Source organism: Abrus precatorius, unplaced genomic scaffold (assembly GCF_003935025.1).
Source record: "Abrus precatorius isolate BTA unplaced genomic scaffold, Abrus_2018 Scaffold11, whole genome shotgun sequence".
Lineage (NCBI taxonomy): Eukaryota > Viridiplantae > Streptophyta > Magnoliopsida > Fabales > Fabaceae > Abrus > Abrus precatorius.
This window is the reverse complement of record NW_020874303.1, coordinates 12,290,320-12,302,020: the sequence shown is the minus strand read 5'-3', so window position 1 is coordinate 12,302,020 and position 11,701 is coordinate 12,290,320.

Genomic DNA, 11,701 nt, shown 5'->3' with positions numbered 1-11,701 from the left:
AAAATAATTAAAAATAAAAATATATGAACATATGTTTAAAATTATAATAACTGAAATTAATATCGATAAAAAATAACTGAAATTAATAAATAAAGTTAATATTTTATTTTTTATTTTATATGTAATATATAATTGTATATTTTAATTATAGCATAATTAATATTTTATTTAATGATATATTAATATTATAGTGTAGCTAAGTTTATATATAAATAGATTGTTATTTTAAAATATTTTTGTAAGTAAAAATAAATAAAGAATATATATTTATGAATAATATCTGATAATAATTTATATAAATTAACAAATAAAAGTCAATTTAAAAAAATTATTATTCTATTTAAAAATTTATATGTAATATATACTTATATATAATAAAGCACTTTATTTTTACAAGTTATTTTTTATAATTCATGATAAAATTATTATAAATTTGAAACAAATATGTGAATGAAGCTATATTTAATTATTTTTAAACTATATTACTAATTCATTATTATAATACTTATATAGTATTTAAATGATATAAATTATCATTATTAATTGCTTTTAAAATATTAAATATAATTTTTATTATTCTAACACTTAATAATAAATTCATCATTATCGGTTGTACAGAGAGCAGATGTCAATTAATTTTAAAATTAATTAAAAATTCAGAGCATATAATATTATAATTATATTTAAAAATAAATTATTTCATTATTGGATGATTAATTTTTTACAGTAATATTAACATTTAAAATTTGTCACTTTAAAATAAATATTTTTAAAATATATATATAATACTAATTATAACATTCTAACTTTTTTATCTTTACTACACATAAGATGGGAATAAAGTGTGAATTTTCATATAAAGTTGACATTATAAATATGAATAAATTAGAATTTTTTGCGAATAAAATTATTTACAAAATTTGCTAACAATGTAATATCAATTAAATAATAGTGAATAAAAAATTATAATAAACCATAAATAATTTACAAATATATATATATATATGAGTAAAATCTTCTTACACAAGTGTAAGTTTAAAACTTTTATATCTAATATTAACTATTTATCTAACTTACATCTAACGGTTATATTTTATAACATTATTTGACTTATACTTAGTTTTTCTCTTCCACTAACCTTATTTAATGTATTATAATTTATTACTTCACTGCTCTCACTTTTTATTTCTCTCTTTTGATATTCTGTCTTTTTCATTACCTGTATTCTGCTTTAAACAACACAAGCTAACAACTTTATAATAAACCTACACAAATAGTATGACTTATTAATTCATTGGTATTTTATTTTATAAAAAATATATAAATAATTTAATAATAAAAAATTATATTTTATAAATAATTATATATAATAAAATTATTTTAAATAATAATTTAATATAATTTTGTAATTACAAATAGTATGTTTAAAATTATAAATATTTAATAAAATTAAATAAATTTAAAATATAAGTTATTTAAAATAATATTTTTATTATTTAGTGTAAAAAATATTTAGTATATATTTATAATCATAAATTTACGAGATAAAACTCTTAATAAATATTTAAATTTAAAATAATTTTTATAAATATAAAAATAGATATTTATAAAAACAAGTAACAATATTTTATTTTTAAAAATTGAAATATAATTAAATAAAAAAAATAAATTATAACAATAAAAGATAGTGTAGTTCACATTAGTTAATTTCAACATGTACAAACTGTAGAAGAGTAATTTCAATTAAATAAAATTTGTTACTTATTTTTTCCTTAAAATTTTATATATTTTTATAAATATTTATTTTATATTTATAAAAAATTATTTTATTTTATTTTATTTTAAATTAGAAACATTATAAGTATTTGTGTAGGTTTATTATAAAAGTGTTAACTTGTGTTGTTTGAAGTAGAATACAAGTAACAAGTAAAGCTGTTAAAACGGGCAGTCTGGCCCGGCCCGACCCGACCCGATACGATACAGGTAGTGGGCTCAAATAGGTCGAGCTTAATTAGCCCAAGGTAAAAATGGGCTTATATTTTTACTGCCCAAGTCTTACCCTATGCGGGCTACAGGCTTCTACTGGTTAGCCCAACAACTCAAATAATTTTTTTTCTTTTTCTTATTTTTGTAACATATCATTTTTTTTATTGTTTTTATAACAACAAGTCATTGTTTTTATTTCTATTTTTAGTGTTTGTAACATACCATGTTAAGCTATTTTTGCAAGAACTTAATAGACCACTCATTTTTTATGTCCAATTTTTGTATTATACTATTTATTTGTTTTTTTTTTTAAAGTTATAAAAGGCCACTGGTTTCTTTTTTTTATTGTTTTTGTAGCGGTGCAAAAGTATATAATTTAGATTTGTAATTTTAGGGTTTTGAAACTAAAATATATTCCCTTTCAAACTCCTTAAAACTCAAGGTTTAATCTCAATATATATATACGAGCTGCCCGAACCTGCATGGGCCAACCCGGTTAAAGCTCTATCGGGTACTGGGCTTATTTGGACCGAGCCAAAATGGGCCAAGGTAATTTTGGGCCTTATTTTTTAGAGCTCAAACCCGCTCATTTAATAGGTTTTTTGGGCTCAATCCATCGAGCCAGCCCATTTTTCCGGCTCTAGTAACAAGAAAAGACAGAGTATCAGAAGAGAGAAATAAAAAGTGAGAGTAATGAAGTAATAAATTATAACACATTAAATAAGGTTAGTGAGAGAGAGAATTTGAGTATAAGTCAAAATAGTGTTATAAAATGTAGCCGTTAGATGAATGGTTAAGATTAGGTGTAAGAGTTTTGGATTTACACTGGTATAAGAAGATCCTACCCTATATATATATATATATGAAGTACAATGATTTACAAACTATTCATCAAAATACATGAAATCCAATATAATAATTACATAACTAAAATGAGTAAAGTCACAAAGAAGTCTCAAAATATATCCCCGCATTGAGGATCCGGTGCTAGTCATCTCTTTATCACCTCTAAATCCTTGGAATTGAGTTCATTGTCTGATCCAAGGTAGAGGTTTCCTAAATCGGTCGTAACCTCAACTCTCGAAACTCGCTCGAATGTAATTCGGGTCAGCCTTCTGAAATGGTCGTGATTATGGTATGTGCACAGATATGTTATGGCAACTGGAGTCCTAAGCGTACCATTATAGATATATATACATAAGGTATGGTGAATTCTATCATTCATAAGGAAGTCAAAAGAGACATTATAATATAGTTTCATCTCTAACATAATAATATTCTTAGGTATATCATCAACATGTACGCCTAACTTAAAATGACATATTCTCTAGTACTTATTAAATACATAATTAAGTCTAGATTGTACAAAACTATCTACTAGCCAAATCCTTTCATGAGGCGCCATCATCTTGTTCACCTGAAAATTTTTAGTAAGGATAAACATCTATTCTATCATTCATAAATCATTACATCATAAAAATTATAATTATAATAATATAAAGAAAATATATTCATTTCCACAACCAATTCACATTACCAATATAATCACATATACCCAACTCAACAATTTGTTATAAGTTATTCAATTTTTTCCTTTCAATACGCACTCCTAGTGCATTGTTTCACAGAAAATGATGCCCCAACATTTTTTGAGGTCTTACTTAACAAGGTAAATAGTCACTAGTTAGCTCATATACACAGATACAAAGTATACAATAACAGGCCCTTTAGCAAAGGTATAATCAGGAAACGAGTGTGAAGCCATGTGATACATTCGCTCTCAGAAAGAGTGTGTACATATACGCGAATGTCACTTACCACCTACGATTTCTCCTAGATTTCTTATTGTCTCCGGACTCTATACTCCTAGTTTATCTTTGTAATTATTCACACTAGATCCATTCCATATCCATAACACTCCACATGGAGCACTCATCATATATTTCATGTGAACATATCACAACCATTCAAGCCAAACAACCAAACATGTATATTCTTAGCTATCATTCATAAATGTTATATTTTAAACACATTTTTTCACAAAATTTCTATGTAATAGTGCTCCAATGAGCACAAAATAAACACTTTAATAAAATGATAAAATAAAGTTCTCCTTACCTCAAAGTGAGTATGTAGAGAGATTGATGAAGATTATGAGTTCAACCACAAAAATTCTCCTGAGTAGCATGAGATATCCTTAAGAGATGATGAAAAAAGAGAAAAATAAACAGAGAAAACAAAGTTTAATTTAGAAAAACTTACTTGAAGTCGTTTAGATTGAACATCCAAGCTCGGATTCGAGGAGTAATTAAAGTTTGAAGGAGTTTTATCTGAGAGAAAGAAGTGAGAGTTCAGAGAAAATAAGAAGAGAATGTGAGGTTTGGAATGAAATCAAATAAAATTTTCATAATATAAATTTCTTAAATACTCCTCAGCTCCGTGCGCTCTCGCTTGATCGAGGAACAACTTGCTTGAGTGACGGTGTTCTCGCCTAAGTAAGGTACAACTCGCCTGAATGAGAACACTAGACAGTGACCTCGCCAAGCATTTTCTAATACCCTCGCTTGAGTGAGGTGAAGCTCGCCTAAGCAAGATAACATTAAGAGAGTTTGGACATTTTTTCTGTGAGTCCTCGCCTAGCGAGGTAACAGTTGGGTTAAATTGATCATATATCGTTTGAGCGACAATTATCTTGCTTGAGCGAGATTGCTCTAAAAACATGTGATTCTACCAAAACACTCTTAAATCATTCTAATACACTCTAATACTATATAATACAAAACAATCATCAATTTATTAACTAAATGAAAAAGAGAGTATTACACTAATTACTTTTTAACAATAATTTATTAACAATTGTAATACAAATAAACCATAACATTTTAAATTTTAATTAAAAAGTCACTTTAATTATTGGATACGATGAGAAAAAAGATATTATAGGTGAACTTAATTTTAATACATTACTAGTCAAAATCTTAAATATAGTTTCATATTATCTAACTTATAGAAATTATTTACTTTGCATTATTAATATTTTCAATAGTTTAAATAAACACTTCTAAAAATATATACGATAATATGATTTATTTTGAAATTCTTTTACAGTAATGAACCTAAATATTTTTAACATCAACTTTAAAATTTTAAATATATTCTCTTTCATAATACACGTAAAGCGTAATTGTATTTTAATTTCTACACTTAACGTGCATTTTCAGTCTTCTAAATTTTTATTCTTCACGTTTACTTTTGATTTTTCAAATGTCCAAATTAGGTCATTCATCCTAAAATTTTATTAAATAATTAATAAAAATATAATAGATGTATAATATTTAATTAATTTATACAAATAAATAAAAATATACAAAATATTTAAATAAAAATATAAAATATAACAATTTTAATTTTGGAGAAAATGACTTAATTTGAATATTTAAAAATTAAAGAAACTAAATATTATAAGTAATTAAAATTAAGCAAACCAAAATAGCATATACAATGAGATATATGGACCAAAACTGCAATATGTAAAAATATTATTTTAATTGATTGTGTTATATCAATAAATTATTATTTTAGACAGCGCTTATATTCGATCCTAACTAGTGAATAGTGGGAAAGGCTCTGGTTGATGATGTTGCTGTTATTTTTATCTCATACTAATTAGCTGTTTTTTTTTTTTTTTTTTCCTTTGAGCTACATATTAAACTGCGAAAACATTAATCCTTGTATGTATAAATCACGACTTTGTTAATCTGTTTGTTTGTCACAGAAGAGAATGCCCAGAAAAGCAGAATTTTCTTGGTTGTTTGGTAAATCGAGTGTGCAAGAATTGAATTTTCAAAAAATTAATATAGATCTATTTAAAATTTAATAATATGGATTAGATTTTGAACTAATCCATTTTTATTTTTTAAAAATTAGTTTAAATTTGATTTTAAAATTTAAATTTAGTCTAAAACTAATTTTAAATTTGATAAAAATATATTAGAAATATTTTTTATATTATTATTAAATTATTATATTAAAAAATATTTAAATTTTATAATAACTAATATAAAATTATATTTATATACTATTAATAATATAATTTTTCTTATTTTTATACTGTATTAAACTAATAAATATTTATAAGTTGTTTACATTTTATTATCTATCTATCATATAAACTAATTATATAGATTAAATTTTAAATTATTTTATTTTATTTTTTAATTGACTTAAAAATAGTTTTAAAATTTGAATTTAGTTTAAAATTAAATTTTTTATTGAAACTAATTTTAAATTTAGTTTTACGTTAAATTAATTTTAAATCTAATTTTAAATTTAATTTTTAAAGCAAAATTGATCTTTAATATATTTGTGAATTTAGTTTTTAAAATAAAATTAATTTGTTGTATGTACCATTAAATTAAATTAGTGCGTTTTAAAATTTTTTTAGTAATATTTATTAATTATATTATATTATATTAAAGTTTATAAAATATTTATTATCATTTTTAACTTATTTATAATAAACAGAGTTAATGATGAAAGTTTAAATAAAACTTATAAAAATAAAAATTAATAATATAAATAATAAACAAATTATTATGCTATAATATTTTAAAAATTAAAAAATAAATATAATATTAATAATTAATTTAAAAATATTTATTTATATTTTAATATCTTTAATATAATAATTATGTTTTAAAATAATACTTTAAATATTTAATTTTAATTATAAGAATTAAGATTAATAAAAAAATAATAGTCATAAAACGTAATTAGGATAAAATTTTATGAACTGATATAGTACAAAGATTTAATAAGTAAAGATACCATATATATAGATTTAGTTAAATAAAAAAAAATTCTAATTTTAAAAAGTAGATTTAGAACACTATATAATTAATCAAAACATCAGTTTAACATAAATTTAAATTTTTAAAATCAGCTTAATAATAATTATGGATTAGACTTATAAAATTGGTATAAAATTAAATTTTTTGTTCGGTCATACTTAGTGTTAACTTTTGCATTCTTATTCTGAAATAAATAAATAAATAAAATTGGTATAGAAATATCACCCATTATTTCCATATTGATTCTGTTGGAAAATGCTATAAAGAAATTGACGGGTAGTTTCCTTCAACCTTAGTTACTTACTACTCATATGGAAATGTTCAACCTGGCTAATTACGATCTCAGTGTTCCAAGTTTTGACATCAAGTCTATTGAACCTTGACAAGCTAACTCTCTTGTTCAGTGTATCTTGTGGTTTGTGATTTTATACAACATGTGTTTCAGTGGCATTTTCTTACTAGTTAAATTTGTAACTCTTTTGTGAAATCTGACAAAAACTTAAGTTATAATACATGCATTCGTTATTTGTTAATATTTATATACTTAATTTAAATACATAAACTTATAAAATAAGATAATATGATTATCTTAAAATTCATTTACATGGATGTAAATATTACAATAATTTAACAAATAAGGCTAATGGATCTATAGTGATATTGGGAATTGGGATAAAATCATGGCCTTCCTTCCTAGCTTGATCTGTAGTGATATTGCTCAAATTGAACCCCAGATAAGGCTAATGTACTTGCTACTATTTTTGATATTTATTATTAAATTTATTTACCAATTACTATCTAATCCTATCCCTTTGTCCGATTATTTTCATGATCTATTTAAAATTGTTTGGAGTTGGGGAGGTCCTCTTAAAATTGTTTTTTTTTTTAAAAAAAAAAATTGCTCATGAGAAACTATTCACTGATGAGGAGAGAGTCAAGCGCAGTATAACTGATTCTCCAACCTGTCCTCAACGTGGTGATGCTGCTAAGTCCATCATGCCCACCTTAAGAGATTGTTCTTATGCCAGAAGTGTGTGGAAACATTTTATCTTCCTTGGCTTTTGTGTTCAATATTTTAGTCTTAGTTTGACTAATTGGTCACTAACTAATTTATCTAATGACTGTATGCAGACTTTTCATCATTGGCCTATGGTAGTGGAGGTGCTGCTTATGGTGGATTAATTCGTGACTGCTATGAAAAATTTATGGCTAGTTTCTACTCTAGTCTCAGACCCTGTCCCCCCTCTCACGGTGGCTAAGCTCTAGGGTTTCTATATGGGTATCCAGCTTGTGATCCAGAAGAACATCCAAACCATATGGATTGAAAGTGACTCCAAAGAGACCATCAATCTTATTTCCATGTCTAACCTCCTTTTCACCCCTTGTATTCTTTGATCTATGATATTAGGAATCTCTTAAAAATATTAGTTTTGTTAGGTTTGCTTATATCTATAGAGAAGCAAACCAATATACTGACACCTTTGCTAAAATAGGACTTGACCTTCTATCCCCTTCTCATCAGTTTGATGAAACCTCTGTTCTCTTGCTTTCTTCCTAAACTTGGATGCTTATAATTTGTGGTTCCCTAGACCCTTTTGAGCAGCTAAGCCCTGCTTTCAAGCAAAAATATTACAATAATTGACTTTCAAAATTTTAGACATTTTCTCTTTATTCTTTCTTCAAACAATGTAATTAATCATTTCATATTATTACTTTTATTTTATTTTTCTTAAAATAATTTAACTAAAATCAAAATATTTTCAATTGTCCATGGGGCATAATTCTAACATCTCATAAAAGAAAATTCACGAGGAAGAGTTTTTGTTTCTCTAATTTTTATTCATAAACTCACCACTTCATTCTTTGAATGATACATCCATAAGCCTTTTATTGGCAAAATATGCATAGTGATAGTTAATGGACAACAAAGAAAAAGGCTGATAAATTTGATTTAACAACTACTAATTATTCTTAATCTTTTATAATTGACATTTAATGGTTATCCAACTAAAATGATACGTAACAACTTCTTGTTTTGTTGCATTGTGTTTAGTCTGTCAAGGTGCAATTTTTGACAATTCAAGACAATGATTATTAGTGTATTTTTTGTGTGGCTAGAAACCATGTGTAGCTTTAACAACCAGTCAATTAATTTGTCAAATTGATCCAAGTTTATTTTTTAATATTTTCTTATCAGTAATTATATTTTCTAGCATTAATATTATTTTTACCTTATATTTTGTAATTTTGTAATTGAAGTGTTATATAATTAATCTTGTCTTAGATAGTTAGTTTTCTTCAATTGAACTCATTTGAATATGATCAAGTTTACTTGGTCAAAAAAATATAGATTATTTTAAATATTTTAACTAATTTAATTATAAAAAATATATCATGACTATTCTAAAAATAATAAAAAGTTAATAATCTTTAATATTTGTTAATATTTATATTTTATTTATCATCAATACATTTAAATTTTTTTAAATAAATATATAAATATATTTATGACATGAAATTTTATCAATTTTCTCAATTGTTTTATAAATATTTATTTTTATAAATATAAAAATATAAAAATATATGACATGCAACTCAATGAGCTAATTTTATTTAATCTAAATTTATAGTATCACAGGTTGGATTAGTTAACAAAATATTAATAAATTTGGTGCAATTCAATGAGATAAAAATAAAATTTAATATATTATATTAATTAAAAATAATACAAATTTATATTTATTTAACAAATAAAAACATCAACATAAAAAACATACATATTTATTTGTTTAAATAACTATTAAAATTTGATATAATTATAAAATATAAAAAATAAAGTTATATAATAAAGAGAATTCTTGACAAAATTTCAAAAGTAGCGTAAAAATTACTTATATAGATGAATATTAACCTATTTAGTATAACAGTAAAAAAAATGGTAAAATTAATGTAATAAAAATTGTTTTTACATCTATATTATAATTTATTTCTCTCGTTCTTTGTGGAATCAATTGATGATCATACTAATTTTGTAATTATATTAATATATATTAAAAATAATATATGAATTAATAATTTTGTAAGTGTATGCTATTTTTTACTTTAAATAAAATTTAATTTTTAATGCACATTTTTATTAGTTAATATATTAAAACAATTAATAAAATTATTTAAATCAAGACAGTTAAGTTGATTTAATTTTAATTAGTTGATAAATAGTGTAATTATTCTTCTTCTTACACTAATTAAAGATTTTAAACAATTGAAATTGAAAATAAATATTTATAAAATACACTAAATATTATATTTTTGTCAAGTAATTTTAGTTCTTTCAGCTAATGCATTTTTCAAACAATTCCTACTATTTCTAACACTAATTAATTTTTTTTTATTGTATTTAATATGTGAACCCAAGATGTGAATTATGTTAATAGACATTAAAACTAATTAATAATTTAAAAACAATAATTTTATGTGTATAGAAATTTTTTTCATTTCAAATATATCTTAAAAATATATAAAATTAATTAATAAAATTATTTAAATAAAAATAATAAAGGTAATTAATACTTTTTTTTTTCTGTTATTAACATTCTGTGGTCAACTTTTATATATAATCAATATGAATAAATCTTTATTAAATATAATTTATAGCTAAACAATTGTTTCTGTTCTTAACATCTACAGTTATCAACTACTGTTTTTATAACAATTTGAATAAACTTTGCGTAAGCATATAATTTAAATAATTTATAGAGTTTCAACAATTAATCATAAATTATTATAAATAAATATAATATTAAGTAGATATAACTAATTTTATACAATCGCACACTTTTCTCTCTATCTATCTATATATATATATATATATATATATATATATTAGTGATGTAGAATTGTAATATAAAAAGATTATTATATATAATTTAAGTTAATACTTATTTATTATTTTCAACATTTTTTTATGAGTATTTCTACCTTTATATATGATTAATTTTAATAAACTTTTTTTAGATTCAATTTGTAGTTAATTTGTTATTTTCGTTTTTAACACCATACAACATCAATATAAAGTTTTTATATACAATTAATTATAATAAAATTTTTTTTAATTATGAATCAATTATAATTTAAATTTTTAAATTATAAAAAATACTAAATAATAATATAAAGATAATTTTTATTTTTATTTTTATAAATAATTAATTGTAATAATTTTTTATTAAATGTAACTCATTATCAATTTATTATTTCTGTTTTTTAAAATCATATAACATAGATGACAAGGTCAGTGTTCATCCTAACCATTCATAAAAGATAAAATTAAATTTATATCACATTTAAAATTATTACAGAATTTTTTAATAAAAAAATTAAAATAAGAAAATGGTGAATATATATTTAAAATTTACAATACTTGATAATAACTTAACTAAATCAAATATTAAAAGTAGAAATTAAAAAATTAACTCTATGTGATATATAATTATGTATTTTAATTTATAGTATAGTTAATATATTATTTGATAGTATATCAGGGCAATATTGTATTTAATTTTTCATGTATTTGTTATTTCAAAATATTTATATATAAAAATAATCCAAAAAATATAATTATGAATCTATATTTAAAATTATAATAACTAATAATAATTTATGTAAATTAACATATAAAAGTACTATAAATTAAAAAATAAATTATGTATTTTACTTTATAGTGTAATTAATATCTTATTTAATGTTATTTAATATAATAATATAGTGAATTTTACGTATAAATATAGAATATATATTTTATCAGATATTATTTTTATAAGTTATAATTTCTTTATAGTGAACAAAAAGGCATGAATGAAAAAAGTTAG